A 19,068-nucleotide genomic window follows, 5' to 3' on the forward strand; every position below is an offset into this window, starting at 1 on the left:
ACGGCTTGATCCAAGTAAGACCCTGGAGGCAGAAGCTACCAGGGAATAGTGAGCGGCAGGAAGACAAGGCGGTCGAAGACGCCGACATAGGCAAGATGTCGGACGAGGACATGTCAGATGCGAGCACCGACACCATCAAGGCTCGTGTGACTACAAACTCTCGTACCGCAGCGAGTAATAGCGATGAGGCCGCGAAAAAACGGAACAACAAATACCCACCACACAGGAGCTCATTGAGGGCTTGGACCTCCAAGAGCTGGCACTGGACAAGCGGGAGGACAGCGAAAGCGGGCTGTCGGATTACGACGACCCGATGAGGCCGGCCGGGCCAAAATGACCGGCTTAAGCATACAGATAGCCCAGATCAACCTCCACCACGCCATTGCAGCTTCGGCTGTACTGGCGAGGAGGTTTGCCTCGGATGATCTGGGCATAGCCCTCATACAGGAACCTTGGGCATACAAGGGACAGGTGAGGGGCCTTAATGTAAGTAACAGTAGAGTAATTTGGGATCTCTCCCAGCAGAGACCTAGAGCATGTGTAATGCTTAAAGCAGATATTAACTATTTTTGCATTACAGAGTTTTTAAGTCGAGATCTGGTGGCGGTACAAATAGATGCGGAAGTCAATGGTGAAGACTCCAGCATTGTGCTAGCCGCAGCCTACTTCCCGGGGGACGACAACATGGTCCCCCCAGATAACGTACAGAAGCTGGTAGCTCACTGCAGAAGAGCGAAACTTCCTCTAATCATAGGAAGCGATGCTAACTCCCACAATACGGAATGGGGCAGCAGTGATACCAACCAAAGGGGTGAGTGTTTGCTAAAATATATAGCCAGTAATGATTTAAGCATATACAACGTCGGGAGTAAACCGACGTTTGTTACGAGAGCTAGGGCAGAAGTCCTTGATATAACGCTCGGCAACAACCTAACTGAGAATATGATCTCGAGATGGAGGGTCTCAGAAAAACCCTCCCTTTCGGACCATAGAATCATAAGGTTTGAGCTGGGCGCTATGTCGGGGCAAACCAACCCTAGAAGAAATCCCAGGAAAACAGACTGGGACAGCTATAAAAGTATTATAGAAGCTAACATAGATAGCCTTAAGAGTAAAGGCAGAAGTACCAATTGTACCGAGTTAGAGAGCAGGGTGGAAAGGGCAAATCAAATAATGATAGATGCCTATAACTCCAGTTGCCGGGTCTCCTTGATTAAAGGTAAGAAGGCAACCCCCTGGTGGTCTTATGACCTGACGTTGCTAAGGAGGAAAGTCAGGAAACTCTTTAACGAGGCAAGGAGAACCGGCAACTGGGAGGAATACACCCAGAATCTGACTAAGTACAATACGGAGATCAGAAAAGCAAAAAGGGAAAGTTTTAGGAATTTCTGTGAGGGAATTTCCAGCACGCCTGCAGCGGCAAGGCTACACAAGGCCCTAGCCAAAGAGCAGAGACAGACAAACCTAGCAATCAGACTCCCAGACGGTAACTATACCGAAACGGGGAAAGAGCGAGCAAAGGCCTTGCTGCAAGCGCATTTTCCTGAGGCCTCACCGCAAGTACCGGAACCTGTGTTCCCCAGAGTTAGACCAACCCCATCAGACTGGCAACTAGCAAACTCCCTCTTTTGTGAGGCCAGAGTCAGATGGGCAGTGGAATCTTTTGAGAAATACAAATCTCCGGGGGTGGATGGCATCTACCCGGCGCTAATGCAGCAAGGGACACAGATCATCTCACATCTCGCCAGGATCATGAGAGATAGCCTGGCACTGGGATATATACCCACGATGTGGAGAAGAGCAAGAGTAGTATTCATACCAAAAGTAGGTAAAAAGGACTATTCACAAGCGAAGTCCTTCAGACCAATAAGTCTAACCTCCTTTGTCTTGAAGGCAATGGAAAAGATAATAGACCAAGAAATCAGGTCGAATGCCCTCAAGAGCTGGCCCCTACATTATAGCCAGCATGCCTACAGAGCGGGTAGGTCCACGGATACAGCTCTGTACCAGTTATCATCTGAAATACAGAGGGCGTTCGAAACAGGGGAAACAGTGCTTTGCGCTTTCCTTGATATCGAGGGTGCCTTTGACAACACATCTCACGAAAGCGTAAACATAGCACTGCAGAGAAGAGGAGTTCAGTTGCCTATCCAGAGATGGATTGACAATCTACTCCGTACAAGAATCGATGAAGCTCAAGTAGGCAGCAGCGCAGTTAAGGTTATTACCGCGAGAGGGTGCCCCCAGGGAGGTGTCCTGTCACCCCTTTTGTGGAGCCTAGTAGTGGATGAACTCCTGCAAAAGCTATCAGACAGTGGCATAAGATGCCAAGGATATGCTGACGACATCGTCATAATTGCAAGGGGTAAATTCGAGAGTACGCTCTGTGATATAATACAAAGAGCATTGAACATTACAAGGGAATGGTGCGCCAATGTGGGTCTTAACATCAACCCATCTAAGACAACCATCATCCCCTTCACCAGAAGAAGGGTCCTACCAGCCCTGAGAGCAATAACAATAGATGGCGTGGAACTAGAATATGGAACCGCAGTGAAATACTTGGGGATCATGTTTGACACCAAGCTCTTATGGAAACAACACTTCGACTCCATGAAGACTAGGGCTACGAGGTCCATCATGGTATGCAAACGTCTAGCAGCAAATCATGGGGCTGCAGCCCACACGTGCTAAGATGGATGTATACCATGATAGTAAAACCTATGATAACATATGGCTCAATAGCCTGGGCATCAAGAACAACTCGGGCGACGACGAGGCAAGCACTGTCGAAACTTCAGCGACTGGCATGCGTGTGCATCACGGGAGCTATGCGCACATGCCCCACAACAGCGCTGGAAGCTATCCTCGATCTAACCCCGCTGCATTTATCGATAGAGCAGTCAGCCAAGCGAGCCCTCCTTAATATCGTCAAGGAGGGCTCGGGCAAAGGTAGAGTCATATCGTCTCGGAACATGGAGGAATTGAGAGAAGATCCCAATCTCTCAACTCCCGAGGGATGATATCCTCAGGCAGATAGTATATGAGAAAAGATATAAAGTAGAACTGGGAGACAAGGGTACGTGGGAAGAAAACAGAATTGAGAGCATTCAGCAGCTAAACAGTATAGTATGGTATACCGATGGCTCGAATACCCCAGAGGGGATTGGATCTGGAGTCGTTGGACCCAGAGCCAAGATATCAATACCCCTGGGAGCATACCCGAGCATTTTTCAAGCGGAGGTATTCGCCATAAGCCAGTGCGCGGACCTGAACCTTCAGCGAAAATACTCCAATGAGAAAATTGCCATACTCAGTGACAGCCAGGCCGCCCTCAAGGCCATCTCGGCATTTGAAATAAAAACAGCACTAGTCCTTGAGTGCGTGGAAAGGCTGAATCAACTAGGAGCACACAATGAACTACTGTTGGTCTGGGTTCCTGGGCACAGGGGAGTCGAGGGAAACGAGCAGGCGGACAGCCTGGCCAGAGAGGCAGCAACGATACGACCTATTGGTCCTGAGCCGTTCGTTCCAGTAGGCCCGCAGGAAATTAGGGGGCATCTATTAGCAGAAGAAAAGGAAAACAGGGAAAAACACTGGCGTAATATGCCAGGCCTGAGACAATCTAAGCTACTGTTAGGGGGTTACTGCACAACTCGATACAGGGCATTTATAGACCTCTCGAAAAATAACCTAAGAATCCTAACAGCTATTCTTACAGGACACTGTAGACTGAACAGTCACATGCAAAAGCTGGGTATAATATCGAACAACACATGCCGATTTTGTGATCGATCAGCGGAGACGGCGGACCATATCCTCTTGGAGTGCGATGCAATCTCAAGACGTAGAGCTAAGTTTATGGGCTCACCATGGCCGGAGCATTCTCACATCAAATCCCTCAAGCCAGGTGAACTGCTAGGGTTCATCAGAGATGTCGGCTTGGATGAGGTGTTGTGAAGCAGTTGAGGGCACAATAGACCAATGGTCGCAGTGCGATCCTCAATTAATTATCTATCTATCTATCTATCCTCCTAGGTAATTATTATTACTGTTGTGAATTTAAAGAAATTATCAATTATGATGCACCTTGTGTTATCGTTCGATGCGCTGAACTTTCAAATAAATAACTCAAATATTTAGTATAGCCAAATATGCTTTATTTACGACTACACAATTTAATTACTATTCACAATTAAATTACTCACGTGCTTGACTTAACTGGTTGACTATTTCTTAGCTTGCGTTGCTCTTATACCCTCAGTTGTCTCGTTCGCCTATTTCTCCCAAACCTAGAATTGTTGCGAACAGCCTTATCGATAAGTTGCTAAGTTACTTCTCTCATAGCTCTGCATCTCATATTCACTGTTGCCTCCTACGTATGTATATGTGTGTATATACGTGAGTAATATGCGCTCTTTATTGCCGTGTACATGTATGTGTGGCTGTTTTCTATTTCGTCTGCTTGCCTTGTTGTTGTTGTTACCCATTATTTTTTACTAGCGGCATAGTGACTAATCGAAACTGCTAATATTCGCCACATTATTATTATTATACTCAGTTGAGCAGAGCTCACAGAGTATATTAACTTTGATTGGATAACGGTTGGTTGTACAGGTATAAAGGAATCGAGATAGTTATAGAGTTCCATATATCAAAATCATCAGTATCGAAAAAAAACTCGATTGAGCCATGTCCGTCCGTCCGTCCGTCCGTCTTTCCGTTAACACGATAACTTGAGTAAATTTTGAGGTATCTTGATGAAATTTGGTATGTAGGTTCCTGGGCACTCATCTCAGATCGCTATTTAAAATGAACGATATCGGACTATAACCACGCCCACTTTTTCGATATCGAAAATTTCGAAAAATCGAAAAAGTGCAATAATTCATTACCAAATACGGAAAAAGCAATGAAACTTGGTAGGTGAGTTGAACTTATGACGCAGAATCGGAAAATAGTAAAAGTTTGGACAATGGGCGTGGCACCACCCACTTTTAAAAGAAGGTAATTTAGAAGTTTTGCAAGCTGTAATTTGGCAGTTGTTGAAGATATCATGATGAAATTTGGCAGGAACGTTACTCTTATTACTATATGTATGCTTAATAAAAAGTAGCAAAATCAGAGAACGACCGCGCCCAATTTAAAAAAAAAAAATTTTTTTAAGTAAAATTTTAAAAGAAAAGTTAATATCTTTACGGTATATAAGTAAATTATGTCAACATTCAACTCCAGTAATGATATGGTGCAACAAAATACAAAAATAAAAGAAAATTTCAAAAAGGGCGTGGCTCCGCCCTTATTCATTTAATTTGTCTAGGATACTTTTAAGTCGAACAAAAATTTACCAATCCTTGTGAAATTTGGTAGGGGCTTAGATTCTAGGACGATAATTTTTTTCTGTGAAAAAGGACGAAATCGGTCTAAGCCGCGCCCAGTTTTTATACACAGTCGACCGTCTGTCCTTCCGCTCGGCCGTTAAGACGATAACTTGAGCAAAAATCGATATATCTTTACTAAACTCAGTTCACGTACTTATCTTTATATATTGGTGTAAAAAATGGCCGAAATCCTACTATGACCACGCCCACTTTTTCCATATCGAAAATTACGAAAAATGAAAAAAATGTCATAATTATATACCAAATACGAAAAAAGGGATGAAACATGGTAATTGTATTGGTCTATTGACGCAAAATATAACTTTAGAAAAAACTTGGTAAAATGGGTGTGCCACCTACCATATTAAGTAGAAGAAAATGAAAAAGTTTTGCAGGGCGAAATCAAAAGCCATTGGAATCTTGGAAGGAATACTGTTCGTGGTATTAGATATATATATAAATTAGCGGTACCCGACAGATGATGTTCTGGATCACCCTGGTCCACATTTTGGTCGATATCTCGAAAACGCTTTCACATATACAACTAAGGGCCACTCCCTTTTAAAACCGTCAATAATACCTTTAATTTGGTACACATATCGTACAAACACATTCTAGAGTCACCCCTGGTCCACGTTTATGGCGATATCTCGAAAAGGCGTCCACATATAGAACTAAGGCCCGCTCCCTTTTAAAATACTCATTAACACCTTTCATTTGATACCCATATCGTACAAACGCATTCTAGAGTGAACCCTGCTCCACCTTTATAACGATATTCCGAAAAGGCGTCCACCTATAGAACTAAGGCCTACTCCCTTTTAAAATACTTATTAACACCTTTCGTTTGATACCCATATTGTACAAACGCATTCTAGAGTCAACCCTGCTCCACCTTTATAACGATATTCCGAAAAGGCGTCCACCTATAGAACTAAGGCCCACGCCCTTTTAAAATACTCATTAACACCTTTTATTTGATACGCATATAGTACAAACAAATTCTAGAGTCACCACTGGTTCACCTTTTTGGTGATATATCGAAAAGGCGTCCACCTATAGAACTTAGGCCCACGCCCTTTTAAAATACTCATTAACACCTTTCATTGATGCCCATATTGTACAAACGCATTCTAGAGTGACCCCTGGTCCACGTGTATGGCGATATATCGAAAAGGCGTCCACCTATAGAACTAAGGCCTACTCCATTTTAAAATACTTATTAACACCTTTCGTTTGATACCCATATTGTACAAACGCATTCTAAAGTCAACCCTGCTCCACCTTTATAACGATATTCTGAAAAGGCGTCCACCTATAGAACTAAGACCTACTCCATTTTAAAATACTTATTAACACCTTTCGTTTGATACCCATATTGTACAAACGCATTCTAGAGTCAACCCTGCTCCACCTTTATAACGATATTCTGAAAAGCCGTCCACCTATAGAACTAAGGCCCACGCCCTTTTAAGATACTCATTAACACCTTTCATTTGATACCCATATCGTACAAAAAAATTCTAGAGTCACCCCTGGCCCACCTTTATGGCGATATCTCGAAAAGGCATCCACCTATAGAACTAAGGTCCACTCCCTTTTAAAATACTCATTAACACCTTTCATTTGATACCCATATCGTACAAACAAATTCTAGAGTCAGGCCTGGTCCACCTTTATGGCGATATCCCTAAATGGCATCCATCTATAGAAATATGGCTACTCCCTCATAAAATACTCTTTAATGCCTTTCATTTGATACATATGTCATACAAACACATTCCAGGGTTTCCCTCGGTTCATTTTCCTACATGGTTATTTTCCCGTACTTTGTCTCCACAGCTCTCCACTGAGTATGTAATGTTCGGTTACAACCGAACTTAGCCTTCCTTACTTGTTTTTACCCATTTTTGCATGGACTGCACCCACACTTTTGCAAGTATTATATTTTCATGAATGCAAAATGTGGTATTTTGTGTGGTTTATAAATTATTTCTTGCTAATTCACATGAAAATGGGCTGAAAATAAACATAAAATTCCAGTCACAGTAATAAATGTTAATACGTGCAGGCTCACAGCGTACGTTTAGTGATTTTTCGTTTCGTTATTTTGTTTTTACATATTTGTACGGGTTTGATGAGCAAAGGGTTGGCGTTGATCTTCATTGAACCCAGCAGGGATAGAAGCTAACTACAAACTACTGGAAGATGGTTTCCAAAAAACTAAAAAACTAACGTGCAGTACTCTCTTTGAATTTTTTTTTTTTTTTTTTTTTTGAAAAATGTTTACAACTTTTGTATGGCAATGGGTGAAAGATAGTCGAAGGTGGTTACTTCTGCATTACTTGCCAACTAAACGGGTTAGTGGCAGCTATTCAGTTAACAGCTCCTTTAGACACTTTTATGTTGGTCCGTTGCCTATTCGAATGGCTGAGTGACAACAATATAGCTACGAATAAGGCATGCATCCATCTTGGAAAGTCGGAATTTCCAATACGTCCTGTATAGCTGAGCATAAAGTTGGTGGATGATTCAGCTCGTCGTCCTCCATAGAGCTAACACAGCTGGGACTGTCCTGTATTCAAAAACGTTTCGCATGGGTTCCTATTGTCCACGCCCTATTAACATATAAATTACAATGGATAGATGAGCTTTTGTAGACACAAGTAGCTCCTACGGGCGTTGAAGTCCAAAACGGCCCAGGAAAACTTTCACTCACCTGTCAAGAAGCAGAGAGCAAGTGTCTAGCGGAATTCCAAAGTCTCCCCTGATAGACGCGTTCAATTCGCCCGTTACTTCCCAGGCCAAGAAATCGGCCTGACAGTTGCTAGGTATATCTTTATGGTCTGGCATGCAAATAATTTTTCTCACAGAACACTCCACCCCCAATGGTCCCGTCCAGCTTGCATACACCCGTGAACAAGTTCCCCAGACTCCCGTCTCACTTTAATTCCCCACTCTATTCATCCCTTGAGGGAAAATGAATGATGAATGCAGCGGCGAAATACGGCACACAGTTGTCTGTACTGCCAAGGATGAAGTCGAAGTCGGTCAGAATGCTGGAGTGCCCATAATTCACATGCTTATGTCCCGCGCCACGAAACCGGTCTACGGGCATTTTGCCCATGATGTCAACTGGGTTCAGATTCAGCATTGCGTTAAGTGTCAGTGTAGGTATTGTACGACGAGCTCCGCATACTTCAAGCAACTCCAATGGCTGCACCACTTCCGCTCTTTTGACCTTGGACCAAGTTTCTACTGCTTGATTACCATCATACAGCCAATTTACTATCCTTGGAGAGAGCCCATAACCTTTGCCAATTGCCCGTTGACAACAGTATAAGGCAATCCAAGCCCCATCCTTCACAAAAAGCTTCCAAGCCAGCTTTGCCGTCAAACATAGTCCCAAGGTTCATAACCCTGTTATACAGTAATAGCGATACTCTCACAATAGAGGGTGGTCTAAGTTCAGGAATCTTTTACCTCCGCGTAAACAAAACGTCCCTATGTGAATTCGGAAGTTTATCCCAGACAAGAATTGTCAGGCCATCGGCATAAGCCACTATTTGTCAGCCCCTACGATGAAAGCCCTGGAGCAGGTTGTTCATTGCCAATACCTAGCAACGGAAAAAAACAACCCCCTGGGTGATTTCCCTACTCACCTTTCTCCTAGCCGTAAATTCTTGACGCGTTGACGAACGTTAAGGTTCATTCATTTACAAATTTCATCAACACATCGGACATGATCTCACTAAGCAAAGCGGTCCCTCCAAATTCCCCCTGGTTAATTTCGCAATGAATTATATATACACCATGCATTTCCCTGCGACTTTGTAAGTAGGTACGTATATATGTAAGTTTCGTATGGTTAGAATAGGATGGATTATTCCGTCCTAGACGCCATGCCAAGCCCTTCACCGCAAAGATCATGAAGTGCTGTTGAACACACCCTAACTTATCACAATTAACCTGATACCTTGGGCTCCACACGACTGAAGCATATTCCAAAATAGGTGTTACTAACGAGGTGAAAAGGGTTTTGGTTGAGTTTGAGTTTCACTGCTAGTGAGTTAGCTCGGTCATGTGGCTGCCGTGGTATCCGATCTCAACATCTCTATTTGTAGAATATCGATAAGCCATTTAAATTTTACTTCCCCTCTCTACTATTATGGAAAACTGAAATTTTCGCAACTCTTAGTTGTCTAAAGTGTACTCTGATAATACTCCCTTCTAAATTTCACTCTGAGTAAATTTTTGTACATTGTTCAATGTTCGTTAGAATAATGAAATAATAAACCTTTATGTTTATTCCTCAGCGTTATTAGAAAAGAGATATATGGTTACGCCGAATGCTACCACTAGCATATTTTCCGTTAAACCCATCATCATCATTACTTACTTACTTAATTGGCGCTTAACCGTTTAAACGGTTATGGCCGTCCAACAAGGCGCGCCAGTCGCTCCTTCTCTCTGCCAACCGGCGCCAATTGGTCACACCAAGGGAATTTAAAGCGTTTTCCACCTGGTCCACTCCTTAGGCCACTCTGACATAATCTTTACACTCTGACATCATCATCACTAGTTGGCGCTAAATCGTCTAAGCCATCTCATCTTCCCTCGATACCGCCCATGATTCCGAGCCATACCTCAGGACAGGTATGATTAGGGATTTGACTTACTGCGTTAAGTTCTTCCTCTGATCTGTTTGTAAATCCGATAGATGAAAAGTAATGTAAACAAATTGCAGGTCTTTGCCTACCACCGCCTCCCCACGCCAATTGCATCAATTGTATTCCCTTTGAACCTTTGCAATTGCGATGTCTTAGCTTCGGATGCGCACGTTTTCAACAGTTTTTTACAGAGAAAAATTTTTTTCCACCATTAAACATCCAAAAAGGGTGGAATTCGAAATGTCTTAACTGCAGCCACAACACCCGCAAACCCCTCGTACCTTGCATTCAAACGCCAAAAATGTAGTGTAAAGTTTACGTAGAACGTTTTTCCCCAAAAACAGCATCTTTGTTGGATTATTAAGTTGTTAAGTTGCAAGGCTGTTAAGCTGCATCATCCATTGTTTGGTGTCGATGTAGAAGAGGAAGAAGAAAAAAAAAAATTACAAAAACTAAAACACCAAAATCGTAAACGAAAAACCACCGAAAAAAATTTTAAGACAAAGGAAAGAACACTCACAGCAAAGACAATCCACTAAATCCCAGCTTATGTGCCAGAGAATGACATGGCGCCGACGTCACTAGTTGTGCCACCAACCACAAAACCAAAATACTAAGAACTTTATTTTGGACAAAAACACATCTCATTGTCGATAATTCGTCGTTGCCGCCGCAGCTACCATCCGAGACACCAACACCGCCTCCACCGCAATTGCAACAAAAAAGCAATTTTTTTTGTTGCTCTTATCATTGTTGTTATGTTTATTTTAAGGATCTGCGTCGCAAAAACCCTTATGGTAGATCTCTCCAAAATTAGATGCACAACAGCAACTGCATAAATAACAGTAACAAAATATGCAAACGACTTTGCAGTTGGAAACTGTGCAGCGGCACAATGGGCCAGTAGACGCTTTTGAAAGGTAAAAAAGAGACTTTGAAACAAAATATTAGACGTGTTATTTTTGTATAAGTGAAGAATAGTGTTGGGATAATATGGAGAGACACATTTCTGTTGCAACTGCTGAAATTTAGCATTACAAATTTTCTGTGCAACAATTTCATAAGTGTTGATAAAGGAATGCACTTGACAGTCTATATGTAACCTGGAACACGGTTGCAACAGCCTGTTTTCATTTGGGACCAAAATTCGTCGAAAAAAGGACCAAATTTCAAAATAAGGACCAAAATTTGTTTTCATTTATTGGTATACAAACAATGTAATAATCAACAACTTAAAAAGTACAAAACAACACAATGTTACAAACAAACAAAAAGCGCTTCAACTAAAATTGATGATAATTATTGGTGATGATAATTAAATATATTTTGTCACATATGGGCATATTTTTCAGTCTTATTAATATACATATGTATGTGTATATATTTAAAACCTTAAACCATATATGTTTATAATATATTCTGGGCTACATCGAAAAAACGTATAATAAAATCAGTTTTATATCGTTCATTGTATAACTTTTCTAGGACCAGCCTATGTCTTTCACCGACCAAACGTAATGAGGACCTAGGTTTTGCGTACAAAGTTCTTTGGCTAACATTATGTGGTTGATTGAAATAAACTCCAATTTATTGCGTAATTTGGTTTTAATAAGAGACAATTCAAAAAATTTTCGGTCTGCGGCCGCCGAACTATGTGGCAGACTCAGTAAATCATTTACAAAACCAAGCAATTCTTCAAAACACTTTTCGTTCATACCATTTCTATAAAAGCTTACTTTTTCCCAAAAACCTAAAACGTCTTCATCAGTAAGGTTATCGCTTTCAAGAAATACGTCAGCTTTACTAGCAACAAAAATATTTTTTAATTCAAGGTAGAAAGTTTTATCACTTAAATCAGATTTTTTTAAGCATGCAATAGGGGAGTGTAGTAGTTGTTTTACACAAAATATCAAAAAATAATTCGGCTATGCATTTGCTACGTCATGGCAAATACGCAATACAAAAACCCGTAGCTTTTGTCTTCAACTTTGAATAGCAAATTAACAACTGTCAAAACAAAACAAAATATGCAAAAAAAATTTTAAACGAAAAAAGTTGTTCAGGGTTCGTAGCTTTCAATTGTTGTAGCAGCGTTTCCAACACCAAATACACAATATTCTGAACTCCTAAGTATAAGAGTGTAAGGGTACTTTTTGGTACTTTTCGTAATTTCTGCCCCATTTTAATAGATAGAAGCTTCGAATTTCAAACAATGCTTACATATATTACAAAAAATGTTGTCTAAAAAAATCGTAGAGATCGGTCATACATATAACTTATATCACACGTTTGCAACGCATCAACAAAAATAAACTACGGTTTTGCGGTTGCGTATTTGCCATGACGTAGCAAATGCAAAGCCGTATATAATTTTTTGGAGAATGCAATGCTAAATATCTATTTTGCTTTTGGAATGCTTAACCGTTTAAACGTTTAAAAGCTATAAAACAACGAAATATTTTTTCCTCTTGATTTTCCCTACAAATTGGCCGGACGGGACCTACATGTTTTATGCCGACTCCGAACGGCATCTGCAAGGCAGATGAGTTTTCACTGAGAGCTTTTTATGGCAGAAATACACCCGGAGCGCTTGCCAAACAGTGCCGAGGGGCGACCCCTCTTAGAAAAATTTTCTTCTAATTGAAAAACCTTATTTCTAAAATTTTTATGTTGCTTTGCCCGGGGTGTGAACCCAGGGCATACGGTGTGGTAGGCGGAGCACGCTACCATCACACCATGGTGATGGTTGGAAATCTTATTTAAGGTATTTATAATTTTAAGAATATAGGCGGGAAACCACATATACGCTTTTATTTCGGGATCTGACATTAATTTTGCTTATTGTATTGCACTAACTCCACTTACTTCGAGACACGCACAATGTTACACGACAAAGCGTTCTACATACGTAAAAGCGGAGTCATTGGTGCCATTTGTCGTATCGCTGTAGTAGTATCCCTAACGTAATCAGCTGTTTATCGTTATGACGGAAAACCAAAAACCAATTGGTTGGCTACGATACGGTTACGATCTTAGCGGCACCAATAATCGATTTCATTGATTCCCATAAGGTTGGTAGAATCAGCTGTTATAAGGTTACCGATAAACCACCAATGTCTGCAGCTTAAAACTGGCCATTAGCTATCGGCCCTGCTGGTGAGAGTTACTGAAAATCGATTGCCATTCACAGGGTGTTCAAACAAGCACATTTTTTATACTCAGTTGTGCAGAGCTCACAGAGTATATTAAGTTTGATTGGATAACGGTTGGTTGTACATATATAAAGGAATCGAGATAGATATAAACTTCCATATATATAATCAGGATCGAAAAAAAATTTGATTGAGCCATGTCCGTCCGTCCGTCCGTCCGTCCGTCCGTCCGTTAACACGATAACTTGAGTAAATTTTGAGGTATCTTGATGAAATTTGGTATGTAGGTTCCTGAGCACTCATCTCAGATCGCTATTTAAAATGAACGATATCGGACTATAACCACGCCCACTTTTTCGATATCGAAAATTTCGAAAAACCGAAAAAGTGCGATAATTCATTACAGAAGACAGCTAAAGCGACGAAACTTGGTAGATGAGTTGAACTTATGACGCAGAATAGAAAATTAGTAAAAATTTTTTTAAAGTAAAATTTTAACAAAAAATTTTATATCTTTACAGTATATAAGTAAATTATGTCAACATTCATTTCCAATAATGATATGGTGCAACAAAATACAAAAATAAAAGAAAATTTCAAAATGGGCGTGGCTCCGCCCTTTTTCATTTAATTTGTCTAGGATACTTTTAACGCCATAAGTCGATGAGAAATTAACCAATCCTTTTGAAATTTGGTAGGGGCATAGATTTTATGACGTTAACTGTTTTGTGTGAAAATGCCGCCCAGTTTTTATACACAGTCGTCCGTCTGTCCTTCCGCATGGCCGTTAACACGATAACTTGAGCAAAAATCGACATAGCTTTATTGAACTTAGTTCACGTGCTTACTTGAACTCACTTTATCTTGGTATGAAAAATGAACGAAATCCGACTATGACCACGCCCACTTTTTCGATATTGAAAATTACGAAAAATTAAAAAAATTCCATAATTCTATACCAAATACGAAAAGAGGGATGAAACATGGTAAGGTAATTGGATTGTTTTATTGATGCGAAATATAACTTTAGAAAAAACTTTATAAAATGGTTGTGACACCTACCATATTAAGTAGAAGAAAATGAAAAAGTTCTGCAGGGCGAAATAAAAAACCTTTAAAATCTTGACAGGTATTACATATATAAATAAATTAGCGGTATCCAACAGATGATGTTCTGGGTCACCCTGGTCCACATTTTGGTCGATATCTGGAAAACGCCTTCACACCACTCCCTTTTAAAACTCTCATTAACACCTTTCATTTGATACCCATATTGTACAAACAAATTCTAGGGTCACCCCTGGTCCACCTTTATGGCGATATCTCGAAAATGCGACCACCTATACAACAACCACCACTCCCTTTTAAAACCCTCATTAATACCTTTAATTTGATACCCATATCGTACAAACACATTCTAGAGTCACCCCTGGTCCACCTATATGGCGATATTTCGAAACGGCATCCACCTATAGAACTAAGGCCCACTCCCTTTTAAAATACTCATTAACACCATTCGTTTGATGCCCATATTGTACAAACAAATTCTAGGGTCACCTCTGGTCCACCTTTATGGCGATATCTCGAAAATGCGACCACCTATACAACAACCACCACTCCCTTTTAAAACCCTCATTAATACCTTTCATTTGATACCCATATCGTACAAACGCATTCTAGAGTCAACCCTGATCCACCTTTATGGCTATATCCCTAAATGGCATCCACCTATAGAACTATGTATGGCCCATTCCCTCATAAAATACTCTTTAATTCCTTTCATTTGATACACATGTCATACAAACACATTCCAGGGTTTCCCTCGGTTCATATTCCTACATGGTTATTTTCCCTTATGTTGTCACCATAGCTCTCAACTGAGTATGTAATGTTCGGTTACACCCGAACTTAACCTTCCTTACTTGTTTTTATCAGTGTTTAGTATTGTTATGAAAGTAAAAAAATTGAAATCAAAGTACCAAAAACGTGACGGATCGCCCAAAAAGGACCAAAATTAAAAAAGGACCAGCGGACCAAACAGGGTTGGAGCGGACCAAATTTGATCCAAATGGACGCAAAGTGGCAACCGTGACCTGGAATCATGAAACGACCCTATTGTGCGAAAATACCTTTCTTCACTTTTTGAGTGACTCTTATAGGAAATTTAACGCTCTTTCCAATGGAATAAACCGCAGTTTTCTATCTTTCTTAGTTTTTTCACAAATCACATTTAAAGCCAAATCGGACCACAAATACGATTTTCTGAAATATTTCGATCCATGTGCTACCTATCGGAGTTTTTTCTTATTATTGCATTGTCATCGGGTTCTGAACTATATTCCAAGTTTCAAACTTGTAGCTTATCGGGAAGTTACTAAAATTTTAATTAAAAAATTCATTCACAACAGACAGCCACTACAGAGAGTCAAGCTAAACAAAAATTTTAAACGCGTTTTTCTCGAAAACTTGTTTTCGCACAATAGGGTCGTTTCATTATTTATGGTCACATATAGAGTTTAAGGGCATATGTATTTATATATGTACATGTAAAGAAAAACACAGATATTATTTTACTGTAAGTCGTTCAATTGCTCATTAGATTGAAAATTAATAAATAAATAAATAATAATTTAATTTTTCCTACCGACCGCGACCTACTTGTTTTATGCCGACTCCGAACGGCATCTGCAAGGCAGATGAGTTTTCACTGAGAGCTTTTCATGGCAGAAATACCAAACACTGCCGAGGGGCAACCCAGCTTAGAAAAATTTTCTTCACATTGAAAAACCTTGTTTCTAAAATTTTGATGTTGCTTTTCCCGGGGCGTGATCCCGGAATCATCGGTGCGGTAGGCGGAGCACGCTACCATCACACCACGGCAACCGCCGTAAAAAAATAAATAGAAAAGGGAAAATGCTGAAAATAAGCCTGCATATATACATACACAGTACATCCTTAGAATAAATTAGAAATTAGCGTCTCCAATACCATAGAGCTTGCTCCGTTGCTGCTCAGTTGGGATATGTTTTTCGGGAGCATCGTCGTGACTGTGGTTGATATGCAAATGTGGAAGAGCTGTTTTACTCGAGTGTTAAATTGCTTTACAATCGGGTGCCATGATCCAAAGAAAAACCAAACAGTTAGCTTTAGCAATTCGCCGTAGAGGGCCCTTCGGTACTTTCGGCATTCGCCAAAACTTGTGTGCATATCAACTAAAATGGAGCTAAAAGCTCGAGGTCTGTAAAGTCTACCGTTCCTTGTAGCTAGAGCCTTAACCCCGTAAGCGCAGGACACGAATACAGAACGTACTCAACCGCTTCTTCCTGCAGCTCGCACTTCCTGCATCACCTGTTACATCACCAGGCCTAACTTATAAGCATGTGCGCCAGAAGGCAGTGTCCAGTTAGTATGCCCATCGTGAGCCTTATGTCTTGTCTCTTTAGAGATATGAGCAACTTTGTGAGTCTAACGTCGAAGGATTTGCACATGAACATAGAAATTTAGCAGCCCACGCTTCTGTTCACGTCTTTTCTGCTTGATAGAACATATGCAACTACTATCTTACGGTAAGGATCTAATTTAATCAAGTTTTGAAGGGAATGGTATCGTATATTGGACCAATTTGGGACTGTTTCGGGACTTTATCTCAGGAAGACGTCGGGAAGACTACTTATAAGCACCATTTCCAAACTATTTTGGAGCAATTTTAGTATTAGATTGCTGTCGGAGTCATTTCGAGGCTTTATAAGCAGCAATTTGGATCAATATCAGGATCACTTCTGGGTTGGTTAAGGTTACATTTCGGGACAGCTTCTGGATTATTTCCAGACTATTACGAAACCATTTTGAGACTCTTACAGGATTCCCTCGGTATTATTTTCAGAATAATTTCGAGACAATATCTGGCTAGTCAGGAACAATTTCAAGATCGCTTCGGTGTTATTTGTGGATACTACTTGGAAACCATTTTATGATTGTTACAGGATCATTTCTGGATATTTCCAGAATAACTAAGAGATTCTCACGGGTCCAATTTGGAACAGTTTCAGGATCACTTCGGGATTATTTTAGGTATCATTTCAGGAAAACTTTAGAATCATTTCGAGACTATTTAGAAACCATTTAAGGCCTGTTCCAGGATCATTTTGGTGTTATATCGTGACCATTTCGAACACTTTCAGGATCATTTCGGGGTTATTTAAGGTATTATTTCGGAAAAACTTCAAAATCATTTCGAGACTAAGTATTTTAAAATAAAGTGTGACTCAGGTTGCTTATACAACCTGGCGACTACTGCCCGATTAATCCCCGAACGATGCGCTTTAAACAGACGTATCACTACATTTTGAAATGGTTGTGAATTAGTTGTTATTGTTTATTGACTTTTAGTCACTAGGGCAGTTCTTCTCGCCCATTGTGCGCTGTCCAACCAAAAGTTGGAACAAAATAACAAAAGCTTAGCGACTCAAACCATTTTTTAACAACAATTCTTAATTCAATGAATTTAAAAAAGCATTAAAATAACGAAGAAAAAACAACAAATACCCATTCAATGTTTGACTTGCGCTGATAATTTTGGAAAAAAAAAATGTTGAATGAATGTTTATGCAAATTAGCATTAATCGACGCTTCTGTTTGATGTACGACGCAGCTCCAACTTTGCTTGGTCAAAAGCTTCTTTACAGATAATGTAAGTGTGTTCCTGTCGTCGTTGTTTTTGGGCATCGTAATAATGCAACGGAAATAATGTGCTGTGAATTATATAAAATGTATACTTGAAAATGGAAAATCTAAACGTACAAATTTAATTTCAACCCTATGTGGGAAAATTATTTGCTGCCTATTTCTTATTTTTAATAAGAGCTTACAATTGCAGACGAATGCTGTTGATATTGATGGCCTTAACAAACAGGCCGCAAGTTCTGCCCACTCAGGTTTGGCTGAAGACGCGAAAAAAGTATGTCTTGCTGTGAATGAGGCCAAGACGAAGTACTTGCTGTGATCAACGGTATAATCGGCATGGTCGCGCGTTTTGGCAGCCAAATTCGTAACTATGAAGGATTTGGTGTTTCTGGGAATCAGCATTCAAAGCGAAAATAATGTCAGCTTCGAAATCAAACTGTGAAGCACATTTACTAAAAAGTGTTGCTTTGTGCTGAGCAATAGAAAAACAAAAATCATGCTATATAAGTCCCCAATCATAACTGTCGTGATGTGCATATGACTCGAAATCAAGGACAATGTCATGAGAAGATGAAAAGCCCTTAGGAGTAACCGAAATTAAGCTCTTACGGAAGGTTTTTTTGATGCTGTACGTGATAACAGCGGAGTGTAAGTTGCAATGAATAAAATCCCAAGGACTTCACTAGCTAGATCATGATAATGAAACAAGACGCACTGGTTAGATGAAGTTTCAGACCTTATTGAGTTGGAAGGTGCTGGTGGGAGAAGCATTGAACTCCCTTGGCGCCGCGGAGGTCTTTCAACTGACACTCTTAATATTGTGATCTCCTATGAAATGGCAACTGCTGCTCTTTTGCAGACCTTTTGAAAACGGTTCATAAACTAGAGTTTATGACGTAATTTTAATGTAATATAACTCGCATTCCCGATCTCTCAATTTCTCCCATCAGGTTTCGCTCACATATAATATTTTTTCACCAAATATTGAGTACATTTTTCCCATTGCGGGGGAAATGTAGCGAATTTAAATTGTTCCCCATAAGAGGTGGGCCTCCGCCCACTTTATTAATAATCTGCACAGATAAATATATTGGAAACATATCGACTGTTGAGTGGAGTATCATAGGATTTGTCAATGGATTTGTTTCCAAAACGACCTGTCTTTGGTTGAAGAACGACTTT

The 19,068-nt window shown here is 40.4% G+C and overlaps 1 pseudogene; it reads left to right on the forward strand.

Annotated features, from left to right (window-relative positions):
* LOC137252917 (L-lactate dehydrogenase-like) overlaps positions 1–19,068 on the forward strand; it is a 49,909-nt pseudogene that overhangs the window by 1,528 nt on the left and 29,313 nt on the right.

This window comes from Eurosta solidaginis, chromosome 5 (assembly GCF_040869045.1).
Source record: "Eurosta solidaginis isolate ZX-2024a chromosome 5, ASM4086904v1, whole genome shotgun sequence".
Taxonomy (NCBI): Eukaryota; Metazoa; Arthropoda; class Insecta; order Diptera; family Tephritidae; genus Eurosta; species Eurosta solidaginis.